Below are 13,947 nucleotides of genomic sequence, written 5' to 3'. Positions count from 1 at the left end.
AGTTTACTCACAGTTATTGGCAAGGAAACGGGAGAATAAAAGTATGGTAGTGGATTCTAAGGAACAGAGAAAGATGCTAAATTGTGGTCAAAGGAAGTGGGATTAAGCAAATAGACAGAGAATATGAGGGAAAAGCAATGGTGAAGACAATAGTTTCTAAGTAAATGGAAAATGAAAGTCAAATCAAATCAAATCAAATCACATCAAGTTTAATTATTATTCAGACCATACATTGATACAATCAAATGATACAGTGCTTTTCTGGGGCTAAGGTGCAAAAACGTATGTGGGCATACAAAATAGCGAGAAAGAAATAAAAGCACAGAGTCACACAAGAAAACACATATTTAGTCCAAGATCCTGAGTGACAAGTCCCTCATTTTGATGGTTCCTGGCATCCCAGCCTGTAGTTCCACTGATCTGACACAGGAGAGTAGCACGGGGACAAGGGACCACCCCCTGCCGAGCAAGGACGCTACAAAACACTGCCTCTGGCTTGAGGCCTAGTCCTTGCTACAACCAAACTGACACTGCTGTCTCGCCTCCTGTCTCATGATCAAACAAAGGAAGCAACTGTGGCAATCAATGTTCAACAGGGTCTTGCAATTGCAAAGGAAATGTCCAAGACAAGCACTCATGGCTTCATGGCACGCTGCCTTCGAGCACCAACTCCGGTACTCCTCCTGCAGCCCAGTGGCCCAACTTTCCTCCTGTGGCCTGGCGGCCTGCCTGTCCTCTCGTGGCCCAGTGGCCAGCCTCCCCTCCTCTGAACTGCCAAACAGCTTCTACGACACGTGGTGGTAGATCTGCTGTACCTGTAATTATTGGAGTCCAGTATAGACTTACGATAAAAAAATACACACAAAGAAAAAAATCAACTTTGGTCAGCCCCCAAGAGGCTGCTGCGTCTACATGTGCCGCCATGGTTATAACAAAGTTCAAAGTAAGTTTATTATCAAAGTGCATGTATGTCACTATATACTACCCTGAGATTCATTTTCTTGCAGGCATTCACAGTAGAATAAAGAAGTATAATAGAACCAATGAAAAAATGCATAAAAAGACTGACAATTAATGGGTAAAGCAGGACAATCTGTGCAACTACAACAATAAATAAATAAATAAATAAATAAATAGATAGCTAGATAGATAGATAAATAAATAAATAAATAAACAAACAAATAGATGAATAAATAAATAAATAAATAGATAGATCGATAAATAAATAAATAAATAAATAGATAGATAGATAGATAGATAGATAGATAAATAAATAAATAAATAAATAACAAATAACACTGAGAACGGAGTAGGAAAGGCTTGAAAGTGAGTCCATAGATTGTGGAGTCAGTTCAGAGTTGAGGTGAGTGAAGCTTATCCATGCTGATTTAGGAGCTTAATGGTTGAAGGGTAATATCTGTTCTTGAACCTGGCAGTGTGGGACCTAAGGTTCCTGTATCTCCTTCCTGATGGCAGCAGTGAGAGTAGAAGCAGCCATGTTGGATCTACAGAGGAAATGAAATCAACAGTGCCTTAGAAACGAGCGAGACAAGAATGGGACTGAGTGGATGTGCTACTGCTGCAAGAAAGCACTGAGAAGGATAACTACTTGAGGAATCCAGGACAGCTGAGACACCAGGCAGGATAGTGGAATGCTCCGGTTGGGGGATGTGTCACTGGAGGTCTCCCTGCCTTAAAGGGAGATCTCCAATGTGCCTGACGACTACAACTGCGAGAAGTGTATCCAGCTGCAGCTTCTAACAATCCGCATTAAGTAGTTCAAGCTGGAACTGGATGAACTCCAGATCTTTTGGGAGGCTGAGGGGGTGATAGATAGGACATATAGAGAGGTAGTTACACCCAAGGTGCAGGGCACATGAAGTGGGTGACAGTCAAGAAGGGGAAAGGGGTTAAGGAGCTAGTGCAGAGTACCCCTGTTGGCATCGCTCTCAACAACAGGATATTGTTGGGGGTGTTGACTTAACAGAGGAAAGTCACAGTGTCCAGGTCTCTGATACAGAATCTGGCTCTGTGACCCAGAAGGGAAGAGGGGAGAAGAGGCATGCTGTGGTGATAGGGGATTTGTTAGTTAGTGGAATGGACAGGAGGTTCCATGGCCGAGAACGGATGGTATGTTGCCTCCCTGGTACCAAGTTCCAGGACATCTTGGATTGTGTCCTTAGCATTCTTAAGTGGGAGGGTGAACAGCCAAAAGTTATGGTCCATGTACGTACCAATGACATGGGTAAGATGAGTGATAAGTTTCTCCATAGAGAGTTCAGGGAGTTTAGGTGCTAAGTTAAAGGGCAGTACTTCCAGGGTTGAGATCTCAGGATTGTTACCCATGCCACAAGCTCGTGAGGCCAGAACTAGGAAGATTAATGGGTGGCTAAGGAGTTGGTGTAGGAGGGAGGGCATAAGATTTTTGGATCATTGATCTCTCTTCCAGGGAAAGTGGGACCTGTACAGAAGGGACGGGTTGCACCTGAACAGGAGGAGGACTAATACCCTGGCAGGAAGGTTTGTTAATGCTGCACGGTAAGGTTTACACAAGAGTTGTAGGAGATGGGAACCCAGAGTGCCAGAACATTTAGTGGAGAGGTTGTGGAGGCAGATGTTGGTAAGTCCTCAGACAAAGTCAGGAATCAAAATGTTGATCTTGGTGTGACTAGTATCCTGAGCCTGTATATTTCAATGCAAGAAGTATTGCGGGAAAGGCAGATGAGCTCAGGGCAAGGATAAACGCCTGGAATTATGACATTGTAGCCATTAGTGAGACCTGGTTGCAGGAGGGGCAGGACTGGTAGCTCAATATTCTGGGTTTCCAATCACAAACAAAGGAAAATCTGCAAATGCTGGAAATCCAAGCAACATACACAAAATACTGGAGGAACTTAGCAGGCCAGGCAGCATCTATGGAAAAGAGTATTGCTGATGTTTTGGGCCAAGACCCTTCATTGAGACGTGAGGAAAAAACATTATCCTTTGCTTTAGATGTGACAGAGACCGAGGAATTAAAAGAGAAAGGGTGGCATTACGAGTCAGGGAAAGGACACAGCAGTGATCCATTAGGAGAGATTGGAAAACCCGACTGGTGAGGTGTTATGGGTGGAACTGAGAACTAAGAAAGTTATGGCCACATTAATGAGGCTATATTACAGACTACCCACCAGTCCTAGCGATTTAGAGGACCAAATTTGTAAAGAGACCACAGATTGTTGCAAGACACATACGATTGTTATAGTAGGTGATTTTAACTTTCCAAGTATTGAGCAGGAATCCCATACTGTAAAAGGACAAAATGGGATAGAATTTGTCAAATGTGTTCTGGAAAGTTTCCTTCATCGGTACATAGAAGTTCCAACAAGAGAGCGTGTGATACTGGATCTACTATTAGGGAATGAGACCGAAGTTTGTGTAGGGGAACTCTTTGCATCCAGTGACCATAGTGCCATTAGTTTCAAAGTAAGTATGCAAAGAGATAGGTCTGGCCCCTGAATTGAGATTCTAAATTGGAGAATGGCCAATTTTGATGGTATTAGAAATGATCTGGCAATTGTCGATTGGGACAGGCTGTTTTATGGCAAAGGTGTACTTGGAAAGTGGGAGGGCTTCAAAAATGAAACTTTGATGGTACAAAGCTTGTATATGCCTGTCAGAGTAAAAGGTAAAGATAGCAAGTGTATGAAACCTTGGTCTTCAAGCGATATTGAGGCCCTGGTTAAGAGAAAATAGGAGATAGATAGTAAGTAGGAACAAATGCGGTGTTTATGGAGTACAAGAAATGAAAGCGAACACTTAAGAAACAAATCAGGAAGGCTAAAAGAAGGCATGAAGTTGCTCTAGCAGATAAGGTGAAGAAGAATCCTAAAGGATTCTATGATTACTTTCATCATCATAGCTTGTCACACCAGACAGCCAGCCACTCTAGTGTTGTTTGGTTGATGTTGAGCAGGTCAGTGTCAGCTAAATCAGGTGAGAGTGGCAGTTGTGCAGAACGTATTCAATGTTCTGCACCCTTTCACCACACTCACAGGGTTCGTTTCCATCTGTCAAGCAGTGCCCTGTCTGGCAACGTTTCTGTGGGGTTTTGCACTGTATTGTTTGGTGGGGTTCTGGTTTCTGTTTGTTGTCAGAGATCAATCCTATATGCTTGGGGGGATGTTCTGTGTGGTAGTTCCTCCACTGTAGCAAAGCTTTTCCTCGATTTTAGGTGGTTGGAAACTGGCACACGATGGTGTAGTGGGTGCCATGGATCCAAGTTCTGTTTACCTTATTCAATTTTTGTTGTAGTGTGTCTTTGGATCTCTGGGGGAGCAATGCCTGCAAGCCTGTAAATGATGTCAGTGGGTGCAGGGCGCAGCAGGCCGTGATTATTCGGCAGTCTTCGTTAAGCAATGGGTCTATTTTCTTTGCATGGGCTGATCTGCCCCACACAGGTGCACAGCATTCTGCAGGTGCATAGCAGAGTGCTAGGGCAGTTGATCTAAGTGTGTGAGCATTAGCTCCCCATTTCGTGCCTGCTAATTTTTTCAAGAGAGAATTGCGAGAGCCAACTTTCCCTCGGAGTTTTTGGATATGGGTGGCAAATGAGAGCATCCTATCCAGTGTCACACCCAGCTAAATTGGAGTCGGATGGTGTTCGAGCTCCTTCCCACACCAGAAGATCTTGAGTTTCTGAGCTGCTTCTCGATTCCTCAGGTGAAATGCACACACTTGAGTTTTTGAAGTATTTGGGTTCAGAGACCATTTTTCATAATACCGCTTCATTGCTTCAAGGACTGCTGCAAGTTGTACTCCAACTTCTTGGAAGGAGTTAGGTTGTGTTGCTATGCATAGTTCGTCTGCATAGGTAAACCTGTATGTGTTAGGAAAGGGTGGGTGGTTGTTTGTGTAAACATTAAATAGTAGAGGTGCCAGGACTGATCCCTGTGGTAGTCTGCTCTTTTGTGAATGCCACCTACTCTTAATTCCATTCATTTCTACATAAAATCTATGATTTTCTAGGAGGCTTCTTATTACTTTAACTGTGGCTTCGGTCTTTTAAGATTTTAGATGATTTCTATCTAAAAGGACAGTTATGTTCAGAGCAAAAGATTTCTAGCGACAAAATTGGTCCACATGAAAACCAGAATGGTAATCCGTGTGTGGAGCCAAAACAGATGGGGGAGATCTTAAATGCATTCTTTGCATCTGTATTTATTCGAGAGGTGGATGCAGAGTCTATAGAAGTGAGGCAAAGCAGCAACAACTTCATGGGCCCTGTACTGATTACAGAGGAGGAGGCATTTGCTGCTCTGAGGCAAATTGGGTGGTCTCTGATTCTAACATGAGATTGGCCTCATCTTGGCAAAAGAGGAGGTCATGGACTGACATGTCATAATGGGAATGTGGAGTGGAATTAAAATGGTTGGCCCCTGAGCAATCTTCCCTGTTGTGGATGGAGCAAAGATGCTGGAAAATGCAGTCTACTATGAGACTAAATGCTTTCTGTTTGACCCTGACTTGGCTTTTCAAAATTTTATCTTTCAAATCTCCCCACTGTCCCCTTTCTTTTGACTCAGAACTACAATTTTCCATTCCAGGTGAAAATATAAAGAAATAGTGTACTCACTGGTTCTAATGCTTTCACATACTTGCTTGTGGCCTTTCTATTCTTTCACACTGTTCTAACACGTCCTCTCTACTCTTGTGTTAGAGCCTTAGTCAATAAAAGTAAATATCGCATAAACCTTCTTAACCACACGTTCATCATCATATTCTTTTCATATTGATACATTGCATACATAAGCATCTTTAACATTGGAAACATTCCAAGGAATAATTAAAGGAAGCAACAAAGATCCTATGCCAAAGAAGGTAACTAAAATCTAAAACTAAAATCTTCAGAATCAGATTCAGAGTCATATTTATTATCACTGACATGTGTCACAAAATGTGTTGTTTTGTGGAAGCAGAAATGTGCATGACATAAGAATTGCCATAATTTACAATAAATAAATAAATGAATTGTATTACAGAGGCATAGTGAGATAGTGTTCGTGGGTTCATGCACTTCATAGAAAATTAAGTATGGAAATCGGACAGGTGGGGCTCATCAGCCTTGAATGGCATTCCGCCTACGAGAAGGAAAACGCTGATTTCAAACCGCCACTGTCTTGCGGCTATACCCACCCATCAGAAAGGCTTCGGGAGTAAACCTCAAGGAAGAAATCTGGAGCCAGTCCCTCAGGGAGTTTGATGTTGTTACAACTTTACTCTGACAACCTCTGCGATGACACTGGTGCCAACCTGTCTCGGCGTTAGCCCTTCCCTTGGACTACATCAGTGATGCTGAGAGAGGGAACCCACCGCATGGGAACAGCTGTTTCTTCAAATCCTCCTGCCCGGGCTTGAACCAGACGCGCAAACCCACGACCCCCTGGGATCGACAGCTGCCAACTACAAATTATGGAAGGGAAGAAGCTGTTCCTAAAGTGTTCTGTGAATCTTCAGGTTCCTGTATGCCGTCTCTGATGATAGTAATGAGAAGAGGGCATACTGTATCCTGGATAGTGCAGGTCTTAATGATGGATGCCTTCACTGGTGGGGAAGATTGCACCCGTGATGGAGCTGGCTGAGTTTGCAACCCATACAGCAAGAGTTTCCAACCTTTTTTATACCATGGATCCCTACCATTAACCGAGGGGTCCATGGACCCAAGGTTGGGAGCGCCAGCTCTACAGTATTTTTTGTTCCTGCACCTTGGAACCTCCATATCAGCTGTGAAGAAAATTGTCAGAATGCTCTCCACTGTACATTTGTAAATATTTGCTGGGGTCTATGGTTAGATAACAAATCTCCTCAAAATCAATGAAGTATAGCCACTGGTGTGCTTTGGATAAAGAGGCAAACTCTAAGGACAGCAGAGCAGTGGAGAGACTTAGGGAGAAGGGTGAATTACTGAATGACTGTAGGAATATTATCAGGTGAAACCTAGCACTCATTTTATAAGTCAGAAACCGAAATATTATCGAAGTACATACAGCATTGTGCAAAAGTCTTAGGTATGTGTGTAGCAAGGGTGACTTTTACACAGAACTATTATTTGTCAATGTGGAGCGAGAGTGAGTGTGTAAATTTGGCTAGAGCAAAGAATGTTGGGAATGGCAACAGTGGAGCATCGCACGAGGGGTGTGAGACAGGTGGGAGAGGATTGCCTGGCTGGCAGACACACCCAGTCTTGAGACACCAGGCAAGGTCATTTGATTCCATATAATTGATTTATTGGTCATTACAGAATGTCTCTCTGGTGCTTCCTGCTCCCTTCTCTCTCCCTTCCTCCTTACCCAACCATGATTCCTCTCTTCCTGTCCTCTTCACATACTCAGTCCATAATAGAGACTTATATCAAAATCAGGTTTATCATCACTCACATATATCATGATATATCGGAAGCAGTACAGTGAACACATATAATTACTATAGTACTTGCAAAAGTATAAAGTATGCTAGCTATATATCTGTACGGAAGACTTTAGCACAGTACTGTGTATGTCAACACATACAACCCTGAGATTCATTTTCTTGGGGGCATACACAGTTGATCCAAGAAACTTCACTACAGCCCTTCTGGCAGCGAAGTATCACTGCCATTCATGCTACTAGGTTTTGCTTTGTAGGAAGTAATGTCTTGATGCACCATCAATAACTCACACTGAGACGTAAGGCGAGATATCGGCTTTTATTGACTGAAGAAGGAACCAGCAGTGAGTGACCATCATACTACATCCTGGAGAATGAGGCAGAGGATTAGACCTGAATCGCCTTTATACAGGGCCTGTGGGAGGAGCCACAGGAGCAGTCAGAAGGGGGCGTGTCCAGACAGGCACATAGTTCACCACATTCACCCCCCCTTTGTTTGAAAGAGTCCCCATGTGGCGAAGTTTCTTACAGGTCAAGTCTATCAGGTGGTCGAATCTGTCGCTGCGATCTACGTAGCACCGACTGTGATTGCACCGATGCCAGCAACATTGGAGATTGCACAGGAGACGGAGGTTGTGCTGGTTCCAGCTCATGCATGTGCGAGGCACCTGGTATATATGTGTCATGAGGAGTCCATATAGGGCCTGGTGAGCGCGGTGTCACCTTGGGTACAGGGTTCATAGTTACCGGAGAGTGTTCAGGGTAGTGGTCTGCTGCACCTGCGGGCGCCAGGTCGCAGATGGAGACCGTGTCCTCCCGCCCATCAGGTAAGACCACGTAAGCATACTGGGGGTTCGCATGCAGAAGGTGAATCCTCTCGACCAGCGGGGAGTATTTATTGCTCCTCACATGTTTCCGGAGCAGCACTGGCCCCGGGGACATCAGCCAAACTGGTAGAGCGGTCCCAGTGACAGACTTCCTGGGAAAAGAGAATAGGAGTTCGTGAGGGGGGGGGGGGGGTGGGGCCACCATCCGACCACCTGGGCCCTCCAAGGGCTTGTGCTTGGCTCAATGATCCCCTCCCTGAGCAGCCACTGCACCGGTTTACAGTCGGGGTCAGGTTGGCGAACAGCGGCGGGGGAGGGACCTCGAGAGTGGAGAGACTGCAAGTGGTGTCGGTAGCGCAGCTGTCGTGCTGGATGGGATGTGTGTGTCGCTGTGTGTGTGTGTGGTCGGTGGTGATGAAGTCCCACAAAACTGAGGATTCCGGACAGTGAGTGGTGGGAGGGGCCCGTCATATACCATAGTCACACTTTCGAGATGGCTCTGGAAGTCCAGCCCCAATAGCACAGGTGCGCACAGATTAGGCATGACCTGTAGCGCAAAGTTCCGACATTCTGTGCCTTGCACCACCAATGTCGCTACACAACCCCCCCGGATGTCTGTGGAATGTGACCCAGAAACCAAATGGATCTTCTGACTTACTGGCCGTGTTGCGAGTCCGCAGCGTTGCACTGTGTCCGGGTGAATGAAACTCTTAGTGCTGCCCGTGTCAAACAGGCATCTAGTCCTGTGCCCCTCCACCAGGATGTCCATCATGGACCTTGCAAGCTGGTGTGGGGCGCTTTGGTCAGAGTTAAATCGCCGTCGGGGTACCCGGTAAGCATCGGAGGGCTGGGGGCGGGGCATGCTGACGTCGACAAAGATGGCCGTCCACATCTGGGCATGCAAGATGGCGGCCCCCACGTTTCACCTGCAGCGCCGCACTCCGCTCGCAGTTTAGACTTACAGACCTTGGCGAAATGGCCCCGCTTTCCGCAGCTGGAGCAGGTCGCTTCTCGCGCTGGGCAGCGTTTTCGAGGGTGCTTTTTGAGTCCACAGAAATAACAAAGCACAGGCTTCTGACGGGCTACCGCCGTGGTCGGGTTCGGGGAGCTCGTGGAATCGCGACTGGCAACAGCGATTTCGCTCGTGGGAGCTGGCGGTGGCGGGGTCTGAGGCGTCCACAGATCCGGCGGGGAATCGCGTGACTGGACAGCGTTGGCGTAGTGCAGCGCAGTTTCCAGAGCGTGGGCCGTCTCGATCGCCGAGCGTAAGGTAAGATCTGAGTGTTCCAGCAGTCGCTGGCGCATGTACACTGACCTCAGTCCCGTCACAAAGGCGTCTCGCACTAGCAGCTCTGCATGTTGTTCTGCAGTGAGCGTCTTGCAGTCACAAGCTCGGACGAGTGTCTGTAGTGCTCGGAGAAACTCGGCGCTCGATTCTCCAGCCCGCTGTCGCTGGGTAGCTAAACGATGTCTTGCGTAGACGGTGTTCACCGTTCGCAGGTACTGTCTTTTGAGGGCGTCCAGTGCCCCTTCGTAGGTCGGCAGGTCCCGGATAATGGAATAAACTTTTGGGGTGACCCTCGAGAGGAGAATTCTGTACATAACGGCAGGGTCAGTCGCACGAAGCTCCGCCAATTATGATTGGAAGCATGCAAGCCAGTGTTCAAAAGCAAGAGCTGCTTCAGGGTCTTGAGGGTCCAAATCCAACCTTTCCGGACGTAAAACGGTTTCCATGTTTTAAAACTTCTTCAGTCAATAAAATTGATGCACCATCAATAACTCACTCTGAGACGTAAGGCGAAATATCGGCTTTTATTGACTGAAGAAGGAACCAGCAGTGAGTGACCATCATATTACATCCTGGAGAATGAGGCAGAGGATTAGACCTGAATCGCCTTTATACAGGGCCTGTGGGAGGAGCCACAGGAGCAGTCAGAAGGGGGCGTGTCCAGACAGACACATAGTTCACCACAGAGTTGACGTGCATCCTATGTCACTTCCAACCTCACTTGGAATGGTCTCTTTACTCTTGAAATGGCCCTCTGCAAGTCATACCTGGTTTTTAGACCTGGGTCACAGGACTTAAATGCCACAGATCTGGCCCTTGGCAGACGATGTACCTCCTGGTTCATCCACGACATTTGTATCTAGCACCATCTGTACCTGCTCTGTCGTGACAAACTTAATCCAGATGGCACAACATTTCCAGGTTAGAATATCCAAAATTGTCTAGAAAACATGAGATCTGAGGTCAGGGCTGAGGCACTGCAGAGACTGTGATTTGGCAGCTAAGTTGTAAGTAATTATGTTGATTTGATCTAGAAGGATCTCCAAACAATGGCGCCATTTGCTTTTCTCATGAATTAGTTGCCATCTATAACCCACACATGGTTAGAATTCAAGTGTGATATTGCATAAACAGACATTGATTTATCTTACTTGTCATGATACTTTTATAGTCATAGCGTCATTGTGAAATGTCTTTGTTCTTTTCAAGGTGAAGGAGGTTGGCACCAGGATGCAAAACTGTTACTAGTTCAGACTGCAGTCGCATGTCAAATAGACTGGAGTCACTTCTCAATGGCACCACAGGCAGAGGAGAAATTTATCCCATTGGATCAGAGAGCCCTGAAATCTCACTCATGCCAATAGCACTGAGCCATTGACATTTACTCTTTTTATTGCAACCTTAATGGTGATTTTTAAACCAGACTGCCTCACAACTGAATGAGTTGAAAGAGAGTTTCAAAGAAAAAAACTTTACTAATTTAACTTAATTAACTTAGCTGACAATTTTGTTACTTTGAGTGCTCAAAATGATCTGAGGTATGATTTTCCTTTCAGAATGATCGTCCCAGAAGCTTCCTAAAAGTGCAGCTATAAACATACATTATTAGTGGGTAATAAACTATTTATTGTGTTTTTCACTGGATTGTGTTTTTGATTAGAAGTTAGATTGCTTGTCCTTTTTTGACATTTGTATGCTCTTTATGGACCTTTATCTCAGACCCTCACTTAATGTGTTCAGTTGCTTTGAGTTACATTTAAATTTATTAAAATATTTGTCAAGTTTCTTGAATTTTGCCATGCCACTAGTGACTGTTTATGATGGGGGAAAAATCACAGGTCTACAGACATACAGATAATAGAGCAATAGAGTCATAAAACACTACACCACAGAAACAGGCCTTTTGGCCCTTCTAGCCCATGCCAAAGCACTCATCTGCAAAGTCCTATCAAGCTGCACCCGGACCATAGACCTCCATGCCCCTCCCATCCACGTACCTATCCAAATTTCTCTTAAATGTTAAAATTGAACTCGCATTCACCACTTATGTTGGCAGCTTGTTCCACACTTTCAGCACCCTCTGAGTGAAGGAATTGCCCCTCATTTTCCCTTTAAAACTTTCACCTTTCACACTTAACCTATAACCTCTAGTTGTAGTCTCACTCAACCTCGATGGAAAAAGTCTGCTTTCATTTACCATATCTATACCTCTCATAATCTTATACAGTATATCTCTATCAAATCTCCACTCAATCTTCTAAATTCTAGGGAATAAAATACCATTTTCATCCTTACTATTTAACTCAGGTCTTCAAGTCCCTATCACATCCTTATAAATTTCCTCTGTACTCTTTCAATCTTATTTACATCTTTCCTGTAGGTAGGTGACAAAAACTGCACATAATACTCCAAATTATGCTTCACCAATGTCTTATACAATTTCAATTTAACATCCCATCTCATTTACTCAATGAGGAAATCTGCGGATGCTGGAAATCCAAGCAACACACACAAAATGCTGGAGGAACCCAGCAGGCCGGGCAGCATCCATGGAGTAAACAGCTGACAATTTCGGGCTGAGACCCTTCATCAGTTCCTCCAGCATTTTGTGAGTTCCTATACCCAATACATTGATTTATGAAGGCCAAAGTGCCTAAAGCATTCTTTACTATCTACCTGTGAAGCCACCTTTAAGGAATTATGTATCTGTATTCCCAGATCCATCTGTTCTTCTGTACTCCGCAGTGGCCTACTGCTCTATGTAAGACCTATCTTGGTTGGTCCTCCCAAAGTACATCTCACACTTGTCTGCATTCAATTCCATCTGGCATTTTTCACCCCTTTTTTCCATCTGGTCCAGATCCTGCTGCAAGCTTTGGTAGCGTTCCTCACTGTCCATATGCATGGAAAGATCCTATGGGGAAATTGTAAGTTACTGGTTGAATTTGGCTGCTAAAGTTACTGATTGATTTTCTGCTATGTTGAAGAAGAAGTTTTGTCTACTTCTGTTTGCTGATGCTTTACTTGTCTCAGAATGACTAAAGCTTTCTTAGATAGAACAGTTGAAATTATTTGTTTTTTGAAGACCGGAAGAAGTGCAACTGGGGCGTGGATTTCAGATAGCAGTACGTACATGACCAGCAAAATTTATGTTGAAAATGTGCCTTGAACTTCAATCCACAGAGAAGGATGAAAGCAGATTTTAAAACAGTTTTAAAAGTAAGTTAGTTATTGGTTGAATTATGCATTCAAGAATACAGTCCATCTGCTACTGCAGTTCCTAGTGTGATGCTTTACAGCACCAATGATCATGATTGTGGTTCAATTCCCACTACTATCCATAATGAGTCTGTGCATTCTCCCCACTATAGTGTGGCTTCCTCCGGATGCTCCAGTTTCCTCCTACATTCTAAAGATGTATGGGTTAGGATTAGTAAATTGTGGGCATGCTAAATTGTCGATGGAGTATGGTGGTCCTTGCCAGCTGCCCGCAGCGCAATCATTGGACAGTGCTGGTTGTTGATGCAAATGACGCTGTTCACTGTATGCTTTGATGTTGTGATGTACATGTGACAAATAAAGCTAATCTTCTAATCTGAATACGGAACTTGCAGAGTTCAATGTAAATTTATTATCAAAGTACATGCAGTATTTGTCACCACATACTACCCTGAGATTCATTTTCTTGCATGCATGAATCTCAAGGTAGCATGAGGTGACATAGATGTACTTTGAGAGCTGTATCTCTAACTATAATAAATTTAAAAATAAACAATATGCCCTTCTATGTATTTCCATGTCATCAACAAACTTGCATTTCATTCCCTCCTCTGGGTCCTTAATGCAAATAGGAAACAACTGAGGGCAGAGTAACATTTTTCAGTCTTGGGAGCACCCATGTATTCCAAGTGTCTCTGATGTGACAGCCAGTTTTTATTGCATGCGTAGATCAAGTGGTAAATCGAAGGGAAGTGCTGATAGGCCAAGACAAAGATGGATGTAAGAAGGCTCATGCAGAGCATAAATATTAGCATATACCAGTACCATTTAAGAAGAATGGGATATTTGTCACTGTGCAAACTTCACGCAGAAAGTAAAGGAGGTCAAGATTGACTGCAGGGTGCTGGAACTATGTGGTAGCAGCACTGTACCATTGCACTTCCCTCTGAATTAAAGCTGGGTAACTAGAGCTGGATGCAGCACCACAGTGTTGTTTTGAAGTATGAACTTAGGGAGGTTTAGATGCAGCTTTACAGGGCACTGGTAAAATCTTACCTGGAACATTAATTACATGTTTGTGCTCCATATTTTTGTGATAAGTGGGATTTGCACATTCCATACTGGGACCCACGTTATTGCAACATGATCCCTACAGCATCAGTTGTCACTCACTGTCATCTTAAAGCAACACAGATTCCATAAGTACAT

Source organism: Hypanus sabinus, chromosome 12 (assembly GCF_030144855.1).
Source record: "Hypanus sabinus isolate sHypSab1 chromosome 12, sHypSab1.hap1, whole genome shotgun sequence".
Lineage (NCBI taxonomy): Eukaryota > Metazoa > Chordata > Chondrichthyes > Myliobatiformes > Dasyatidae > Hypanus > Hypanus sabinus.
Note: the sequence above shows the minus strand (reverse complement) of the source record.